The following is a 10316-nucleotide window of genomic DNA, read 5'->3' on the forward strand; positions in this document are numbered from 1 at the left end:
TCCCAGGGCCCTGGGATCATGACCTGAGCCAAGGCCGGCGCTTAACTGCCGGAGTCACCCAAGGGCCCCTTTAAATGTACTTTTAAAAATATATAATGGTCAGGGGCGCCTGGGTGGCTCAGTGGGTTAAAGCCTCTGCCTTCAGCTCAGGTCATGGTCTCAGGGTCCTGGGATCAAGCCCTGCATTGGGCTCTCTGAGCAGCAGGGGCCTGCTTCCTCCTCTCTCTCTCTGCCTGACTCTCTGCCTACTTGTGATCTCTGTCTGTCAAATGGATAAATAGTATATATATATATAATATATATAATATATATAATATAATATAATATAATATAATATAATATAATATAATATATATAATGGTCAAAGAGGCTTTTTGTTAGGGTGAAGAATTGGAAACATCCCTCAGCAGGGAATGTACAGTTCATGTTCTATCCTTGGACTGGATTCCCTGTTGCTTAATAAGAAGATAGAGTTATGTGAGCCAATACAAAAAGATGTCACAATGGTCTAAGTAACTGGAAAGTATATATAAGGGTGTTCATCACAGTGACTTAAATGAACCTCTGGAGGGGACTGGTTAGGTTAGCTAGGCTATGTCTGTAGTCTGGAATACCACACAGTAGTAAAAACTAATGTTTTACCATGGAGAAATCTTCAAGAGATGCAGAGTAGAAAAACTTATAAGCCACATACAGTACTTTTATTCGTAGATACATTTTCAGAGCTGGTCTTTTTAAAGAAATGGGTCAGTGGGGGGCCTGGGTGGCTCAATGGGTTAAAGCCTCTGCCTTCGGCTCAGGTCATGATCCCAGGGTCCTGGGATTGAGCCCTGCATCAGGCTTTCTGCTCAGCAGGGAGACTGCTTCCTCCTCCTCTCTCTCTGCCTGCCTCTCTGCCTACTTGTGATCTCTACCTGCCAAATAAATAAATAAAATCTTAAAAAAAAAAAAAAAAAAAGAAATGGGTCAATGTCTTTAGCCTAATGTTTAAAAGAATGGAAAAAAATACTTTAAAAAAACCCCAAATCATTTATAACCCTACTATTTGAAGAAGATAAAAATTTAGAAATGGAAGTGTCCCATATTTCACTCCCCAGTAAATCACCACCCCTCCCCAAATCTGGTCCACCCCCCACCCCCGCTAGAATAATTGCAATGAACACATGAATGTCCTTTCTGGCTTTTCAAAATTTATATTGACACATCTATAGATACATTTTTTTTAAGATTTTATTTATTTATTTGACAGAGAGAGAGATCACAAGTAGGCAGAGAGGCAGATGGAGAGGAGGGGGGAAGCAAACTCCCTGCTGAGCAGAGAGCCTGACATGGGGCTCGATTCCAGGACCCTGAGATCATGACTGAGCCAAAGGCAGAGGCTAAACCACTGAGCCACCCAGGTACCCCTACACATCTATAGATATTTACAAAAGCACTCACTGCCTAATAGAATCATGCTTTAAAATATTGCTTTGTAACTCGCTTTTTTCACTTAACTATATGTTATGGTCACTTTCCATGTCAGTATTTATGAATTCACCTTCTTATTTTTTTGTTTTGTTTTTGTTTTTATTATTGCAATGCACTCCAGGCTATAGATGCATCATAGATCATGTTGATTGGTTGTTCAGTAAACAAGGCAAGGAGCAGAACAGGATACATAACTGATCTCATTTTTATTAAAAAAAATATTTTAATGTATTTATATATACATGTTTTATATATTATATATTGATTTAGCTTAATTAACATATAATTTAATTACTATATAATTTAATTAATAGATATATTTCTAAATTATTTGTATATATATTCCCCACAAAGGACTTCATACATATTTTTATGTTTGAAAAACTTAAAGAAAAAAGAAAAACTTTGTATAAAGATTATCTATTATTTTTCAAAAACAAGAAAAGTGGTTTCTAAAATACTAAACAACAGTTTACTTTGTAAGCCAGAATTTTAAAACCATCATGTAGACATGATACACTGCATTATTTGTTTTTTTATTTTTAAAATATTTTATTTACTTCTTTTTTCAAAGATCTTATTTATATATTTGACAGAGAGAGAGATCACAAGTAGGCAGAGAGGCAAGCAGAGAGAGAAGGGGAAGCAGGCTCCCCACCAAGCAGAGAGCCTGATGTGGGGCTCGATCCCAGGACCCTGAGATCATGACCCAAGCTGAAGGCAGATATTTAACCGACTGAGCCACCCAGGTGTGCCGATGATTGCTTTTCTGATAAAAATATAAATATGTGCATGCTAGCATTAAAATTATGAAACAAAGCCCCCCAAAAGTTACCATTGGTTATGAAGGAAGAGGAGATAAGTTCAGGGGATTTTTATTTCATTCCTTGGGCATTTTGGCATTTTCCAAATATTCTATGATGATTATTGCTGGCCTCCAAAACCAATAAATAAATATTAATCAAAATGTCACCATGGGGGGTGCCTGGATGGCTCAGTGGGTTAAAGCCTCTGCCTTCGGCTCAGGTCATGATCCCAGGGTCATGGGATCGAGCCCCACATCGGGCTCTCTGCTCAGCAGGGAACCTGCTTCCCCCTCTCTCTCTGCCTGCCTCTCTGCCTACTTGTGATCTCTGTCTGTCAAATAAATAAATAAATAAAACTTAAAAAAAAAATGTCACCATGGCATGTGAGAGGTGCATTGACCTAAAAAAAAAAAAAAAAAAAAAAAAAAAAAGTGAAAACAGGCCAGGCCTGCCAAATGCTGGGGCATGGGGGTTGGCCTCTGGGAGGGCAGCGAACCCGGCTTCCTCCTCTGTCCCAGATCTGTCCCTGCCTTCCTTGGCTCCATCTGGTCACACACCTGCAGAATGTGGCTCACTCAGCCGGACGGGCAGCAGCGTGGCCTGGTCTAGGCAGGCCTTGCCTAGCAGAACAGGTATGTTTCCTCCGGCCCCACTACTCAAACGCCCTGTAGGTGAGAGGGAAACTGAGAGATGAGGGCCAGGTGGGGCTCTCAGGACCATCCAAGGGAGAGGGAGCCATTTAATGGCTCTTCCTACTACATCTCTACATGACCACATCTGTCCATGGCTTGATCTAGCCTCTGACCCTCCATGGCTCCCCAGTGTCCTCAGGACGTCCAGCACCTCTGCTTGGCACCGAGGGGCCCTTATGGCCTGTCTCCCTGCCACTTGCCCAGGCTTATCTCCCTCTTCTGCCCTACTGGGCCAATCTCTCTTTCACCATCTGAGAGTATAGAATGGAAAGAATGGACTGTACTAGCAATCAAGCAGAAACATACCTCTGATTACATCCACTGGTGTTTACCCTCCTTACAGAGGGCAGGTTGGCTCAGTCACTAAAATATTACATCTCACCCCTTTGACCTCCTGATTCTCCCTCTGGGAATCTATTCTGCAAATGTGCTCACACGTATGTGCAAAGACCTATGTGCACGAATAACTAAAAAGCCATGCATGGGAAACAGCCTAAATCATGTCAGAAGGGAAGGAGTTATATAATTCATTTGCACTCCAGGGAACACTATGCAACCAGGTTTAAAGGGAAACACATTTACAGTAGTTAATATGAAACCATCTCCAAGATATATTGTTCGTTGAGAAAAATGCAACATGCAAAACTGAATGTATGCTAAATGCAACCTTGTATCCTAGATTGGAGCTTGGAAGACAAAATACATTAGTGGAAAAACTAGCACCATCCAAATAAAGTCTGGAGTTGTTTTTTTTTTTTTAAAGATTTTATTTATTTGACAGAGATCACAAGTAGGCAGAGAGGCAGGCAGAGAAAGAGGAGGAAGTAGGCTTCCTCCAAGCAGAGAGCCCAATGAGGGGCTCCAATCCCAGGACCCTGAGATCATGACCTGAGCTGAAAGCAGAGGCTTTAATCCACTAAGCCACACAGACGCCCAGGTCTGGAGTTTAGTTAGTGGTTGCAGCCCGACACTTTTAATTTTCTTGGTTTGGATTTTTGTACATGGCTATGTAATATGTTAACACGGGGAGAAACTGGGAGAAGGGTATACAAGAATTCTCTGTACTGTCTTTGTAACTTTTCCACAAATCTAGAATTCTTCCAAAATAAAACGCACCTGGGTGGCTCAGTTAAGTGTCTGCCTTTGGCTCAAGTTATGATCCTGGGGTCCTGGGATTGAGACCCCTGTTGAGTTCCCTGCTCAGTGGGGAGCCTGCTTCTCCTTCTCCCTCTAGCCATGCCCTTATTCAAAAAAACTTTTTAAATTTAAAAACTTTTAAACGTTTCTGTATTTGTAGAACTCTAAAAAGGAGAAAAAAAGAGCAGTTTTTGTATGCATGGGAAGTGTCCTTTATTTTAGGAGTAATTTTCCGTAATTCAGGAAGAATTATCCACTTTGACAACTGATGAATAGTTTAAAAATAAGTTATACTGCGCGCCTGGGTGACTCAGTGGGTTAAAGCCTCTGCCTTTGGCTCGGGTCATGATCCCAGGGTCCTGGGATTGATCCCCACATCGGGCTCTGCTCAGCGGGGAGCCTGCTTCCCCTTCTCTATCTGCCGGCCTCTCTGCCTGCTTGTGATCTCTGTCAAATAAATAAAATCTTAAAAAAAAAGGTACACTTGCACTTGCATCATGATTTTTTCAGAGTACCAACCTGACCAATGTCATTATTTGAAAATTTGTATCTGATGGCACAATTTCAAAATGTCTTCCAATTTGGATTGCAGAAAGAAATTACACACAGTTGAGGGCCGGAGTGGAAAAAAAGGACACAGGGCAATTCACTAGAAACCAACTCACAAAATGTCCGTTGTATCAAATGGCCAACTCACTGAATTTATCAAAAAGTCTTTTACTGGTATTAACCTAAATGGTTTAAAAGATTGGAGAGAAATGGATTTTTAGTTGTCCCCTCAGAACTGAGCTCAGAGTCCTGCATCAGAGACAGAGCAGAAAGCAGGGAACAGGCTTTCCAGCAGGGTGGGGACCCGAAGGCAGGAATAGTCTTCAGGGAAATCTGGCCGCTGAAGTCGCTGACTCCCCAGTGTGGCCTTGCTTATTCCGAGTTAGGGTTCGAGCACCAAGAGTTCAATGTGAGCTAACCTCTCTTAAATGGAAAAGCTTACATTGTTACGTTAATTCTTCCGGAATTGTGATGTAAAGTCCTGGGTGTTCAAGGCACTGTAGGATTACAAGAACCAAATTTTCCAGATCTCGCGATAACCAATTTTTTCTTAAAGATTTTTATTTGAGAAAGAGAGAGAGGGAGAGCACGAGTTGGGGAGGAAGGGGCAGATGGGAGAAGTGGGCTCCCCACGGAGCAGGGAGCCCGAGATGGTGCTGCCGATGCTTAACAGACTGAGCTACTCTGGTGAGAACCAGTCTTATGCAGCCAACGTCACTGATCCCTTAAGCCCCAGGGCCCAGGGGGCCCAGGCACCGACCGGGGGCCCAGGAAGCTATGTTGATGAGACAAGTTGCATCTGCCCTCATTCTGGGTGGTAAGATTGTGAATGTCTTTCCAGTAACATAATGACTCATTCAAACATTCAAATATTTATTGCTTGCCTAACATGGGCATGCACCGGGCACTGGTCTAGATCTGGGGACCCAGCAGGGAACAAATCAGACCTCAATCTCTCCCTTATAAAAGCTGACCTTTTGAAAGAGGAGATCAAGAACACCAAGAAGGGAAATATACATGTCAGAGGATGTAAGTGCTAGGGAGGAAAAGAAAATGTAAAAAGATTTAAAAACGAACAGGGAGGAGAGGCAAGCCATTTCAGCACCACATCTATATCCTGTCTAGGTCTGAGTTTCCCTAAATGGCAAAGTCCCTCTTCTGGATTACTTCCCATTGTCCATTGTCTCATCACCATGTGTGGGGGTTGGAGGGAGCTCAGACTGCCCATCTCTGCAGCACGTGCCTGCCTTGGAGCAGAGATGGATTCAGCGCTGCCCAATGGATCTGGCCAGCAGGGAAAAGTTGGTTACCCAGAGCAGACTCAGGCTCTGAGCCTAGGGAAAGATGAACAGACCCTGGGAGCAGAAAGGACCACTATCCTCTCGCCCCATAAGCCTTCTCCTGATGATTCAGAGATAAATGACACAAAAAAAGTACTGAGAATTCAGTGTTAGCTATTATCATGGCTGTCGTTTTTATTAGCATTTGGGGACCCCATCACTCACTGGGCCAGTTATCCATTTATTGTGTCTTAATTTCAAAATTTATCAGTTGGCCTAAGGTTAGACCTTGTCAGTAGGGGGCGCTGGAGGGACACTGCAAGTGGCTTCTCCCCAGATCCCAGGGCTTTGTTCCTGTTTCCCCAGGACTGTGACCAGCAGGTGGCCGTTACTGTTCTCCACGTTGTAGCTGGCCACCTCCAGCACCTTCTTGAGCCCAGCTAGAAACATACCATTTAGCCCAAGTAAGAGATGTATTGAAAATATGAAATAGAATCATTTCTCCCTTGACTGCCTTTTCTGATGCTCTGCAAATGGAAATAGAAAGATGCAAAACAGAGCAAGTGTTGTTTTTTTGTTTTGTTTTTTGTTTTTGTTTTTTGAAGAGCTGCTTTCAGTCCTACTGCGGGAAAAAAGAAAAAAAATGATCAGAAAGATCCCTGGCATTAAAGTTCATCTCATAAAAATTCATTCCAAAATTTGAACAAGTTTGGAAATGAAGGAATTTTTCAACTTTTTAAAAAAGATTTTATTTGAGAGAGAGAGAGCAAGCAGGAGGGGCAGAGGGAGAAAGAGAAGCAGACTCCCCACTGAGTAGGGAGCCTGATGCGGGGCTCGATCCCAGGACCCTGGGATCATGACCTGAACCAAAGATGCTTAACTGACTGAGCCACCCAGGTGCCCTGAAATTTTTCAACTTTCAAGATCCAGAATCAAGGCCAGTGATATCTGTTTCCTAGAAACTACTCTGGTCCATGCCAATTAGCTTTTTAAACCACCCCAAACACAATGACTTAAAATTATTTTTTAGCTCCTGATTCTTTGGGACCATTGGGGCTGAGCCCAGCCAGGCAGTTCTGTGGGTCTCACCTGGGCTGACTCTTGCAGTTGCAGTCAGCCAGTGGGGTGACTGGGGGCTGTTTGGTCTAGGGTGGTTCCCCTCACATGTATGGCTGGCTGGCAGTGGGTGTAGGTAGCTGGGTTAATGGCTGTCATTGGGCCATGTGTCTACAGCAGGCCAGCCCCAGCGTGTTCACATGGCCGGGCTCATAGGGTTCCCAGAAAGGGTTTTTTAAACTATTCTCTATAAAAAAAAATACCTCTTTCTGTGACTTTGCATGTTCTTAGGAAATGCCAACACTCCCCAGCATGGCCTACCAGGCCAGGCCCTCCCCACCACACCCAGCCTCACTGCCCCCGGCTCCCCCATGCTCCTCCCCACTTTGCTCTCTCCATTCCAACAGTGGACTTCAGGGTTATGCTTCCTCCCACCCCAGAGCTCTGGAACCGATTTTCCTACTGCCTGGAAGACTCCCCTCTCCTAGTCAGGTTAGTGAGTAATTTACTTGTAAAATATTAATATAAGCATCACCTCCTCCAGGAAGGAGGAGGAAAAGCCTGACCAGGTTAGAGTTCTGTTTTCCTTTCTTCAAGTATCTACCTCGTGATTTTCCTTCAGAGACTGTAGCATAGTTTTAAGTTTACTTGCAACTAGTAACAATAGCTAACATTTAAATCACCCCTGGCTCTGTGCCCTGGGCTGTTCTAAGAACTTCATGATGTCTGTTCATATGATTTTCTCCAGGCACAGAAAGGAGAAGAAACTTGCTCCAGTTCACACGGTTGAGGAGTGGTACAGCAGGACACAAACCTGTCAGTCTGGTTCCAGAGCTAGCATCTTAACCATTCTGCTCTGTTCCCTCGCCCTGAAGTAAATAATCTGCATCTCACTACCAGACGGATAGCAGTAGATACTCTGTATGCCTGAATTGTGTCCCCTCCAGAATTCATATGTGGAAGAGCCCTAACCCACAATGTGGCTGTATTTGGAGATAGGGCCTTGAAGGGGGGAGTTAAGGTGAAATGAGGTCAGAAGAGTAGGGAGGGCCCTAATCCAATAGGACTAGTATCATTTCTCAGTCCGCTCAGGCTGCTATAGTAGAACAACATGGACTGTGCAACTTACAAACAACTGAAATCTATTTTTCTCGAGCTCACAGTTCTGGAGGTTGGGATGTCCCCGATCAAGGCACTGGAAGATTTGGTATCTGGAGAGAACCTACCTTCTGGTTCATAGATAGCTGTCTTCTTACCCTAACATCACATGGTGGAAGGAGCAAAGGAGTTCTCTGGGGTCTTTATATAAAGGCGCTAATGCTATTAATAAAGACTCAATCCTTATGACCTAATCCCCACCCCCAGCCCCATCTCCAAATATCAGCATAGTGGGGATCAGGTTTCAATATATGAACTAACACAGACATTCAGCCTATGGTACCTTTTAAGAAGAGAAAGAGATACAAGGAGTGTATATGTACAGGGGAAAGACCATGAAGGGCCCAGTGAGAAGGCCACCATCTGCAAGCCAAGGAGAGAGGCCAACTCACTGGCCACTTGATCTTGGACTTCCAGCCTCCAGAACTGTGAGAAATAAATTTCTGCTGTTTAAACTACCCCCCCATCTGTGTAATTTTGTTACAGCAGCCCAAGTACACATACATTTGGTCTCTTCATGCTTGCCATTTGTACTTAGAACCATGCCGAACACATAACAAGTGCTCCAAAAATATATACTCGGGTACCACTACCTTCTCTGGAAAGTCTTTGCTCACCCTTCTCCTCCTCCCACGCCTGGTTTAAGTGCCCCTTATGGGCTTTTGTTGTTACACTTTTCACTTGATTCTGGAAGGATATGTTTTGAGGTTGTATTATTCCTTTTTAGAAGGTTCATCTTTGAATCTAAAGATTTGAGTCTTCCCCAGGGCTCAGCACAAATGGTGTATGCTGTTGGGAGTTCAGTAAATATTTGAGTGAATGCAAGTCTCCTGATCTCCACACACAAGCCCTGGATGGACATCAAGAAGGCTTGAGTTCTAAGCTTCATCCCTAAATTCCTGAGCAACCTTGGATCCTGAAACCTCAAAAGTAATCATGGCCTTAGGTTTCTCCAGAGATCAAAGCTTGGGGAAAAGTCTTTTATGCTCTAACAAGCAGGAAGTACAGGGTCATTTTTTAATCAAACACCTGTGCAGTTGAACTGCACTCCTGAGTCTTAGTCATCTGCCTAACTCTAGCTAGACTTCTTGCTGTATCTCAAACATACTATTCACTCCTGTCTCAGGGCCTTTGCACTTGCTATCTCTTCTGGGAACACACCTCCCCCAGAATTTTCCATTGCAAATAATGGCCTTAATTTTCAGTGTTTATGCCAAAGTCAAGGAGGGGTGATGGTGATCGGTAGAAAGCAACTCAGTTTCAAGGCACTGGAGAAAAAGAGAGTTGCCATTGTTCTATTAGTTCATTGACTCCTCTCAGCAGTCCTGAAAGGTGTCATTATCCCCATTTTACAGGTGAAGAAATTAAGGCCATGAGAGGTTAAGTAACTTGCTAAAGTTCTCACAACTAGAAAGTAGCAGGGCTAGGATAGGAATCCAGGCAATTTGGATCCAGTATCAAATTTCTTACCCACAAAGCTCCCTGCTTCTCAACATATATTGCTTAGTTAACACAGGGTCTGGAGTGGGGATGTTGCTCAACAAGCAATAGTTATTTCTCTACCCCTCTCATTTGACTCTTCTAATCTTATAGTCCAACCCCCAGAACCAAGTTGACAACCCTTCCTAGTCTATGAATCTGAAGTCCCTCACTTCATCTTCTTATGCCTGCACATGCTAGGTAGCTAGATTTGAGGACTCTAAAATCAGGTTCTCTGGGTTCCCATCTAGGCTCCACCTTTCACTAGCTCAGTAAACATGGGAATGTTACACCCCTCCCCAGGTCTCAGTTTCCTCACCTGTAAAATGGGGACAGTAATAATCCTTATGTTCTAGAATTGCTCTAGGGCTTCATGAGATGATGCATGTAGAATGCTTTCCACCTTGTCCTGCCCATAAAAATGACTGAAATTGTAACATATATGATTAGAGCCTCTCAGTGAGAAGCCCCCCCCTCCACGTGCCAAACTTCCGGGGCTGTGAAAAACACCCAACCACATTAAGGGCCAACATTGGGACCAGATGAACTCATTGTTCATAGACAAGAGGTTGGCTGGGTGAGAGGACTCCTCACCTGATCCAACCCAGATCTACCAGACAGTTACTTCCTAGAGGCAACGTGGTTCAGGGGGGTAATCTCTTGGGTCTGATAGACCTGGGTCTGAATTC

Source organism: Mustela lutreola, chromosome 16, assembly GCF_030435805.1.
Source record: "Mustela lutreola isolate mMusLut2 chromosome 16, mMusLut2.pri, whole genome shotgun sequence".
NCBI lineage: Eukaryota > Metazoa > Chordata > Mammalia > Carnivora > Mustelidae > Mustela > Mustela lutreola.